This window comes from Jaculus jaculus, chromosome 4 (genome assembly GCF_020740685.1).
Source record: "Jaculus jaculus isolate mJacJac1 chromosome 4, mJacJac1.mat.Y.cur, whole genome shotgun sequence".
In the NCBI taxonomy this organism is placed as follows: domain Eukaryota; kingdom Metazoa; phylum Chordata; class Mammalia; order Rodentia; family Dipodidae; genus Jaculus; species Jaculus jaculus.
The window spans coordinates 40,230,647-40,241,494 of NC_059105.1; the positions used below are offsets into that span (position 1 = coordinate 40,230,647).

Below are 10,848 nucleotides of genomic sequence, written 5' to 3' on the forward strand. Positions count from 1 at the left end.
TGGTGTAATAAGCTATATATGAGTAGAAGCCATTAATTGTAAATCTCTGAATCCCCAAAACACCTGGTTCCATTCTGAACAGATGGTGTTTGTTCTAAATGTATTTATTTGAACGGTGGGGCTATGAATACTTGTCCATCTATGGAGTCCACTGAGGGAGTCATCTGAGTTCCTCTACATATGGTGGCCCAAAAGCTGTGTGACTCCCTTATAAATGACCTTTTCTCATGCTCAACACACACACACACACACACACACACACACACACACACACACACACACACACATTTTGACACAAGGAAAGTGCACCTCAGCTAAACTCTGGGATCAGGGGATAGATGACTCGGAATGCTGCCCGTCAGCTTCTGGGACATGCCCATCCTTGTCAGACAATTAGGGAGACTTTTAGCAGAAAGAAATTTTTAAAAATTATTGACTGACGCACTTGGGCTCCTGAACTTCTCTAATGTGTTCCTTTTGGCCTGATTGAAATTCACATTTCTTTCCAAGGAGATATTGTCTAGCCATCCCAACCCCAGGGAAAATGACTGAACAAGACTCTTAGGGGGGAAACATGCCTTGAAAATGCCAGGGGCTCCTTAGCTGTAGTGCTGCCCTGGGCCATGAGTGCATTTAAGCAGTGCGATAATCAAGATGCAGCTCTGGTTACCTGCTGGCACTTTGACATTAGATGGACTGTTCTGCTAATTACTCCAATTGAGTGCTGCCCACTTGACTTTTTGAGCTCCTTGATTTAGAATGCTTGAGAGGGAGTGTGTTCTCTTCCAGGCTCTACCTCAGCCATGCAACAAGCAGAGTTGGAAGCAGTGACCCAGAAACAACGCCTAAAAGTGAGATATTCTTTTTGCCTGGAGGGTACCAAAATTGATATGGATAATGTTTTGCAGAAACCCAAAAATCATTATAGTGTTTCATTTGTTGACTCAAGACACCCCTGTTCTTGGAGCTGGTTAGTAAAAGCTGATCAGTACCATATAAACATTGTAATAATTAGCTGTTAAGTAATGATAATAATAATGCAATTGTTATATATAATGATGAATGGGTATCCAAATTACATTTAATGAAAAAGATTAAACGATGACTGCATCTCCTGTGTTACATCCTGCTCATGAGTTTAGAGTTATTGTATTAAAGGCAAACAAAGTGGGTTCCTTTCTCCCCTTCTTGGATATCTCTTTCTCTGCCTTAGCAGCTGTGTCACCCCATGTAGTCACTGCCTGTCAGACTTTGCCAATTTTCCCATGGCTTTATTTCCAGGTAAATAAAAGCAGTACGTAGCCCAAAGCTCCAGACTTCCCTACAATAAGGAGTCCTTTGGGTGCTCCTGTTGCAGTGACGCTCTCCCTCCTCCATCAGCGACGCGCTCTGCTCTCAGCCACCTTCCAGTGTGTGCGCTCCTTTGTCAGCCAGTTGGAATTTGGCCTGGAAAAAAAAGACATATGAGTTTGCATGAGGTTATAGAACCTGGCTTGAAAATCCACAGCTTCTTATAAAAACACAATTTTTTTTTTACACAAAGAACCAGTTTAAGGAAGATGGTTACTAAGCAACCTGACTTAAATTATTATGAGAAATGGGAAGAATTTCCTCCATTAGGTCTGTTTTTACTACGGTCAAAAATGTTTCTGCTTGTGTTGGTTTTCAATCTACTCTTTTTTCAGTCTTCCTTTTTTAACACATATTGTGTGCCAGTTTAACACTGGTACAAGAGTAGGTGGGTCCTTGGGACTCAGTAGAGATGGCCTCTTCTACATGCTATACCCTCAGGGAATGGGGGGGGGGATCTGAGGGCAGACACAGAAACTCATTAAAATAGCCAAATAATGAAGAGGGAGGCTGGTGCGAGTGTGAAAGTCAGAGACTAGAACCAGAGCTGTGCATGTCTCCCGAGAGTCCTGCTCTTGAGGGCAGGAGAAGCTCGGGCAACCTCATTTTCAGTTCTCTTGGATCTGTGCCCAGGAATGGACTTGCTGGATCATATGGCAATTCCATATATAATTTTCTGAGGGCTACCTAACTGTTGTCCACAGCAACTGCATCATTTCACATTCCCACCAGTAATGGAGACATGACTAACTTCTCCATATCCACTTTGGGAAAGAAAGCCACATTTTGGGTTATGGATGTCCTAGGAAGAAAAGTACTATTTCACCATGGCTTTGATTTGTATTTTCCTAATGACTAATGGCATTAAGCATCTTTTCAAGAGTGTGTGGGCCATTTATTTTCTTTACGGAAATATCCATTCAAATCCTTTGCTTATTCTTTCCTCGGCTTGCCTTTTGCTTTTGAGTCATATGAGTTCATTGTACAGTGTATATCCCACACCTGTATAAAGACATATGGTTTGAAACAGTTTTCCCCCATTATGTGAGTTGTCTTTTCTTCCTTTTAACAGTGGTTTTTTTATTCTAAAGATATTCTTAACTTGAAAGCTAAAAAAAACAAAAAAAAAAAAAACACCTCATTTGCTTTTCTAGATCCCGATTATGATATCTGGAATAGAAGACTGGTTTTGCCCACATGGAGGAAATTATCCATCTATGGCTCAATCAGCTGTGGTGTGGAGAGTGGGGTCTTGTAGGACAAGTACAGCTTCTGGGTTCACGTCTTTTCGTTAAAGAACTGGATTTCAGATGTACTTAAATGAGAACGCATGACGACCGGCATGGTTCATGATTTTAGCAAGCAATGCTATCGAAAGGGATGCCATAGGACTTTAGGAAGGGACTCCTAGTTGAGAGGTCCAGAGAAAAGTTACTGGAGCTGGTATTCAATTGGCTTGCACAGATAGAGAAGAATTATTCAAGGCCAGGATAGAAAGAAGGCTATTAGTACAGGCAGGAAGTGCAGGGCTCAAGGTGCAAGTGGTGAGGTACAGTTTTGCTAGAGCCTCAGGTTTTTTCAAAAATATATTTATTTATTTGTTTGTTTATTTCACATGCTCACATACACACACACAGAGGAGGGGGAGGAGAGAGAGAGAGAGAGAAAGACAATAGAGAAAATGCCCCCCCCCCAGCACCTTTTACCACTGCAACCAAACTCCAGATGCATGAGCCACTTTGGGTGTCTGGCTTTATATGGATCCTGAGGAATCAAACTCAGTCAGCCAGGTTTTGAAAGGAAGCACCTTTGATGGCTGAGCTCTCTCTCCTCAGGCCAAGCCTCAGGAGTAAAAGTTTGCCTAAGAGTTGTGGTTGTGGTAACTAAGCCTATGAAAGCAAAGTAATGTTGTGAAGAGGAAGAAGAATCATGAGACTAGGCAAGCTGAGTCCCAGAGAGGTGTGGAAAAATGCAGATGAGAAGGAGAGACGAAATCATGGAGAATGCCTACCTACGAAATTTAACTTTGGCTAATGGGTCTTCTTTCACATGTCTGGGCTATGCCTTTCCTACCTAGAAACTATGCCCACACTGTCAAAGGTCCCATATTGTCTTTACCCCCAGAGCACACAGAATTTCTTTTCTTAAGACTATCCTGGCTATGAGTTTGAATTGCTAATGCAATTCTTGCCTTGTATACGCTATGGGCTCTTAGAAGGTCCAATGATTGTCCCTGAACTAGTGCACTTAGTAGAATAAATGCTCAAGAATGTTTTTGGTTTGTTATGAATATGTAATTCTAATAAAGCTTGGAACAACTTTCTAGGCTACTCACGGTTATGATTCTTTAAGCTTTTTTGTTCTGTGTCATTAATTTTGTCTATTTATGTCTTGCATGAAATAATCCTTGTTTTGGCATAGATGAAGACAAGTTATCTCTGGCATAATTTTTTTCCAATAAGTCCATTCATTCATTACCATTAGTGATTTCATTCCTATGATTATGGAGAGAGACTGGAAAGATATAACAATGAGTGTCAATGCTTTTTTTTTTAAAAAAAAAGAAAACATCATTTTCAATCTAAAATATCATTAGCAATACAGTCAGTAATAAAAGCAAAACTTGAAACTTGGAATAATATATCATTACTGCTCTGAGAGGTCTAAGATAACAAATTGGAAAATTTGTCTAAAATAATTGCAGGAGAAAGATTGTTATTACCTGCTTTTGTGAAAGAAACAAAGGAAATGACTATTCTTCTTGAGGTAGATATAATTTGTGTGCATCTGGTAATTAATGATATTACAAGATATAATTGCAGAATGTCTTAATTTCATCACATAATTATCTTCTTCCAGCAATATAGTATATTAGCATGGTAAAACTTAATCTATGGAGTTCAAAACAGACAAAAGATTTATTAATATTTTTCATCCCTTATGAAAAGTGAACAATCAAAGAGAACATGCAGAAGAAGCTTTTGCCACAAAGCAGGATGCTTCCGACAGCAGAAAGCAATCGTGAGGAGCCATAAACATCACTGCTTAGCTTAAAGTGTTTACTTCTAGCCATTTGCGCTTTCTCCCCTTTCCCTACCTTATCTATCCCTTTCTCCCTCCCTCCCTCCCTTCTCTCTTCTCTTTCCCCAGTCCTCCCTTTTCTCTCTCCTCCCCCATCTCTCTCCTTCATAGGTTTGCTATGTAACCTAGGTTGGCCTCATGATCTTCCTGCCTAATCCTCCCAAGTGCTAGGATTACAGGTGACACCATTGCAACTGGTCCATCACTTGCCAGTGTATGACCATTTGGGTTCAATTGCTAGACTCCTACAGAGAAATTACAAGGGTTTTGTAGATGGGAAGTAGAGACTACATGGGAATTATGCCAAAGTTTGTGTCTTATCCACAGTTCTGCTTCCTGACTTGAAATCCATTCATGAATAGAGTAACTCCAGACCTCTGTTTCCTCTACTGCGATAGATGCTAGACAGTCTAATATTATCTGAGTCAGACATGTTGAGAAAACTCATATTAAACATAGATATCTTGGGCTGGAGGGATTGGCTTAGCAGTTAAGGCACTCTCCTGCTAAGACTCAGGACCAAGGTTTGATTCTGCAGGTCCCATGTAAGCCAGATGCACATGGTGGCAAATGTGTCTGGAGTTCATTTACAGTGGCTGGAGGCCCTGAGGAGCCCATTCTCTCTTTCATTTTCTCTTTCTCTCTGTCTCTAATAAATAAATTAAAAAAACAGATATCTTGGACTTGAGAAATGGTTCATTGGTTAAGGCACTTGCCTGTGAAGCCTAAGGAAACAGGTTGAATTCCCCAATACTCACATAAGCCAGATACACATGGTGTTGAATGTACTTGGAGTTCATTTGCAATGGCTAAAGGCCCTGGTATATCAATTCTCTCTCTCTCTCTCTCTGAAATAAATAAAAATAAAATGTTAAAAAATAGATATCTCAAGGATCAGAGGTAGTTTACTCAAAATAATATTGGGTGAAAATCCAAACTATACTTTGTGTCCTTTTGCCAAATAACAAGTAGCATGGAAAATTCAATGTAAAAATTCTGAGTCTGTTTCTTCTCTTTTTTAATGAGAGGGATGAGTTACATCCAGGACAGCAGGTCAGTTTTACCTCAAGTGCTAACATTTTGCTTTGGAGTAGCTTTCTGGAACACTGTGCGGAGAAGCTTTCTGAATTGTTCATGGGCTCAGTGGGAAAGGCTTTGCTTGGTTGGGAGCATTGGGCACAGAAAGTGGGTACATGTAGCCATGTGCTTATTACATCTGCACCTTATGACTCAGGAATGTGTCTGTAAAAGCCTACTTGTGTGTGTGAAAAGGCATATTTGTGACTTGGTCTTATGAACACCAGACCACTCGACATTCCACCTTCCTTTCTAATTATGAGTCTGAAATTTTGACTGCTGGTGTTTGCTGGAAGCCTGCAGTTGCCTTGCCTCATGGGTACACATATCCAGGGTGTTCTTAACACAATCCTTCCTGCTTCCTTTTTAGTGACTTAATTCAACAACGTTTCTATGTGATGGGCTGTCTGCTAAGAGGTTATGGTTACCTTGTAGCTGTTTGTGGATCTCTCATGCACAAAGCACAGCCCAAAGGAGATACAGCCTTCTTCCAGTGCTGATAGCGAGAACAGACGTTTGCTCAAGGTCACTCTCAGAAGGGGCCTGGGATGAAAAGATAGGGCAGGAATTCTTGCAAAGTTGAATGAAAAACTGAAAAAGTTCTGGGCTCTCAAAACTAGAATTTGAAGGGTAACAAATACTAAGATCCCTTCCCCACAATGCCTAGCACCGGCCCTTGTCCAGGTCAAGGTTGTAGGCATGCAGCTAACAGAGCCATGCGGAACTTCAGTCCCGGGATGGGGCTGAGGTGGAGCCAGCCAGCAACGATGTCCGATTCTCCCAACACATGTCTCTCTGCACACCTTAGACTAGCCTTGGCACCATTTCTGAGACAGTGGTTCTGGAGGTGCTGATGGGGGCACGGATATGAGAAGTACAATGACATGCATAAAATGCCATAGGGAAACCCATTTTATATACTAACTAACAAACATTAATAAAAAAGAAACAAATAAAAAGCACACACCCCTTACTTCATAGATGATGATGATGATGATGATGAAAGTTGGTTTTTCGAGGTGGTCTCACTCTAGCTGGGCTGACCTAGAATTCACTATGTAGTTTCAAGGTGGCCTCGGACTCACAGCGATCTTTGCCTCCCAAATGCTAGGATTAAAGGGATGACAGACTTGCACAAGAATATCTATCCTGGAAATCTCAGATGTAAAAATGAAGTTTGTTTTCAAAATTTGAAAATTCTAATTTTTTCACCACCTATACCTACCTGTGTTTTTTGAAAAATCTATTTGTAGGGGCTGAAGAGATTGCTCAGTGGTTAAAAAGTGCTTGCTTGCAAAGTCTGATGGCCCAGAATTGATTCCCCAGTACCCACACAAAGCCAGATGCACAAAGTGGTGCATACATCTGGAGTTCATTTGGCGGCAGGAGGCCCTGGCATGCCCATCTTCTTACTCTCTCTCTCCCTTTGTCTCTCCTTGCAAATAAATACATAAAAATATTTTTAAAAATGTGTCTGTAGCCCTTTCCTGCTGGCAAGCCTGTCTTGCACACAAAATCACATAGGGGACCACCTCTGCAAGATATCTGATTTTCAGTGTTAGCATGGAGTCTACATTGCCCTCCTTGCCCACTTATTGGTGACTGTTGCATTGAAAAATAGTTTATCATGTTTGCATTTGTTATTTTATTAAATTACAGAAAAAAGGCATAAAGGCATGAAAATGTTGATGGTACTAATAAGAGCAGGTTTCTATTCTACTTATTGTAATTGAGATAAAGATGAGTATTTTTAATCAAAATCTATAACCTCATTTACAAATCCACTAGGCAGATCATTTGACTGCATTTATAGGTAAATGAAAAGCATAAAATTAAAGAACAGGTATAAACAATACAATTAGACAAGCAAGGCAATTAATAGCACAAATGGGGAAGGTTGGGGTCAAACTTTATTTGTTGACAATATCCTCTCTCTAGGAAAAGGAATCAATGGAAAATTATTATAGGCAATTAGACAATTTGATAAAGTAACAAGTCATGAAACCAACATATAAATTGATATCATATATATAATGAATAAGCAATCAGAGGATATAATGAGGGAGAAGACTTCATTTTACAAGGGCAAAACAAAATGAAACCACACATGAAAAAAACTGTACAATTTTTTTCCTGTATAATATTTTTCATAGGCAAAAATTTAGACAGACATCCTCTGCTCTTCTCAGCTCCACAAAATGCTCCATTTTCTCGTGTAGTGCCCGCCACGTCCCTGTGACATGATGTTGGTGGTTGGAGTGAATGAGGATGTCTGTTTGCCAGGGCTGCTTTCATCTTCTGCAAAATGGATATTGTGAATACCACTGACCTCTTTGATGACCTCAACCATGTGGTATAAATTTTCCACTAGAATTTCACCCATGACAATTTCCATGGGCCAGACAAGGCCAAGAACAGGAAGCTTGTCATACATGGGAAGGCCATCTCCATCTTCTGGGACTCAGATCTTTCTGACATTGAATGGGATGATGCTGAGTATGTTGTGGAGTTGGCTGGTATCTGCACTACCATAGAGCAAGCCAGATCCCACTTGAAGAGTAGAGCTAGACGTGTTATCACCTGCTCCTTCTGCTGACCATGTTTGTGATGGACCTGAAGCTAAAGTATGACAGCTCACTCAAGATCACCAGCAGTTTCACCTATACCACTGCCTGCTGTGCTCCTGGCCAAAGTCATCCATGACAACAATGCATCATGAAGGGACTCAGGTCACATTCCATGCCATCACTGCCAGCCAGAAGATGGCTGATGGCCCTTCTGGGAAACTATGGTGTAATGGCTGTGGGGCTGCTAAGAACATTACCTTGTATGCACTGGTGCTATTGGGGCATTGGAGGTCCTTCCTCCCACAGAGATTCCTGGGCTATACTGAAGACTTTCTTGTCTCTCATGATTCTAACAATAATGCCTGCTATGGAGCAAGCACTGCCTGCAACAACCACTTTGTCAGGCTCACTGCCTGTTATGACTACAAAATTTGGCTATGGCAATAGGGTGGTGGATCCACATGGTTTTCATGGTGTAAGAGGACCTTGGCTGTTGGTGGGGGGTTGGTCCTTGCTTCAGCTCAGCGCACAACACACTGACAGAGTTTCTTCAGTTTTCATCTTATACACCCCTGAAGAAGAGGAGGAGTTTAGGGAGCCCTGCCTTATCACCTACTATCAATAAAGTTTATTGCATTCCTCAAAATCCATACTCATCAACAAGGAGACAAACATGTTATGTTCTTGAGAATGGAGAGTTAGTAATCATAACATGTCATTTTTATTCATTTAAATTATTATTTGTGTATAGTTCATATAAAAATGCCAATATAATGAATATTTTTATTTCCTGGAGCTAGTTAATTGTAATGTATGCTTTAATGTATGCTTAGAATAACATGATGACATAGTCAGAAAATGTTAGAAAAACATGATGTGAGGAAGGATAGTCCCACTAAATAATTAATTTATAGCATTGCAGTAGATTGTAATAACTCTAAACTTAATATTTTGTGGTATTGACTCATAATTAGGTAGGCTCAATAGTAAACAGAATAGTCAAATAATAAATTGAAATACATACTAAAATGCAGCATATACATGTTAAGGGCAACATCAAAAATCAATAAAGAAAAGATGGAATTTTAAATGAGAAATGTAATAAGAGTTGATAAAATTTTATATAAAAGGTATAATTTCAATAAACTGTGGATCTAGAAAATGTCTTTTAAGTCTGAATTGAAAAGCAGAATCAACAAGGGAAAAATAATAAATTTGATTACATACAGATTAGAAAGTAAAAATATTCTGCATGACAAAAATGATAAAATACTTAAAAGCCTACATCACATTAAAGTAATGAGAAATGATAAATTTGCAGAAATAATTCTTATCATAACTGTGATTGATATTTAATATTAAAACAAAGAAAACATACCAATAATTCCATGGAAAATGTATAAGCAATTTACTTTCATCTAATGTTAAATAGACTTTTCACTAAAAAGAAATGTGAGACTTTTAAACATCAGAAAAGATGCTTAATCTTGTTTATAATATGAAATATACAAAATCAAAGTACATTTTCACCATCATATTAGCAAAACTCCAAAAAATAACAGAATATTCTTTGATATTCATATAAGAACCAATATTCACACATACAAACATTATATATCCTTTTATTAAAATAAAACACTATAATAATAAACCTCAAATTCATAAAAATGATGACTTGCTTACATGGTAAAGCATGAAACAGAATTAGGGAACAGGTCTGGAAATTAGACTTCTTTGAGAAAACCTTTGTTTTATAATATTTTGTTTATTTTTAGTTGAGATTTTTAGTATATGAAAATGCTATAATTTGATAATGTTCCCATTCCATTATTCTCTTTCATCCCTTCTCCCTCACCCTCATTCAACTAAGAACCCTCCTGTTTCTAGGTAGTCCTTCCTCTGTTTTGTTGTATCATTCCTTTTGTCCTCCTCCATCCTCCATGTCAAAATGTTGATGGGGTCAGAACAGTGCAGGTCTTATGGGGTATCTGTCATCACTGTGGGGTCATGAATGCACTAGGTGGTTCATGTGGGGAAGACAGTGCCCCAAAGTACTCCTCTCCTCCCTGTGGCTCTTACATTTTTTTCTGCCCCTCTTCCACAATGTTCCCTGAGCTTTAGAGAGCAGGATAGATACCTCATCTAGTACTGAGCTCTTAGCAGCCTCTTATTTTTTTGCTTTGATGAGTTTTGAGTCTCATCACCATCTACCCCCATCTCCATAGAGAAGCTTCTCTGGCTAGCAGTGAGAGCAGCACTCACATTCCTTCTGTCACTTCCTCTGCAATGTTTCCTGAGTCTTGGTGGGTATGATAGGGATAGTACTAAGCACTGGGAATTCCCTTGTTATCATGATGTGTCTGGGATCACTTCAGCATTCATGGGCATCCTTAAAAGAAGCTTCACTGAGCAAAAGTCAGAACAACATTTATCAAAGGGCATAAACATATACATTTAGAAGAATGAATTTTTTTATTTGTTTGCAAGCAGAGAGAGATAGAAAGAAGAGATATGGACAGAATGGGCACACCAGAGCTTCCAGCAACAGCAAACTCCAGAAGCATGCACCAGTTAGTGAATCTGGCTTTACATGGGAACTGGGACATCAAACCTTGGTCTTTTGCAGGCAAGTGCCTTAAGCGCTCAGCCATTTCTCCAGCCCCAAGAAGGATTTTTTTTTTTGTTATTGTTGTTGTTTTTTGTTTACAGAGTCTTTATTAGAATAGGAGAAGGCAAGAGATAGAAGGATTATTTTTATTTTTATATATTTGTT

At 39.3% G+C, this 10,848-nt stretch overlaps 1 pseudogene; it reads left to right on the top strand.

The window, feature by feature from the left end:
• Positions 1–7,813: 7,813 nt before the first annotated feature.
• Positions 7,814–8,522, top strand: LOC123460222 (annotated as a pseudogene).
• Positions 8,523–10,848: the final 2,326 nt, after the last annotated feature.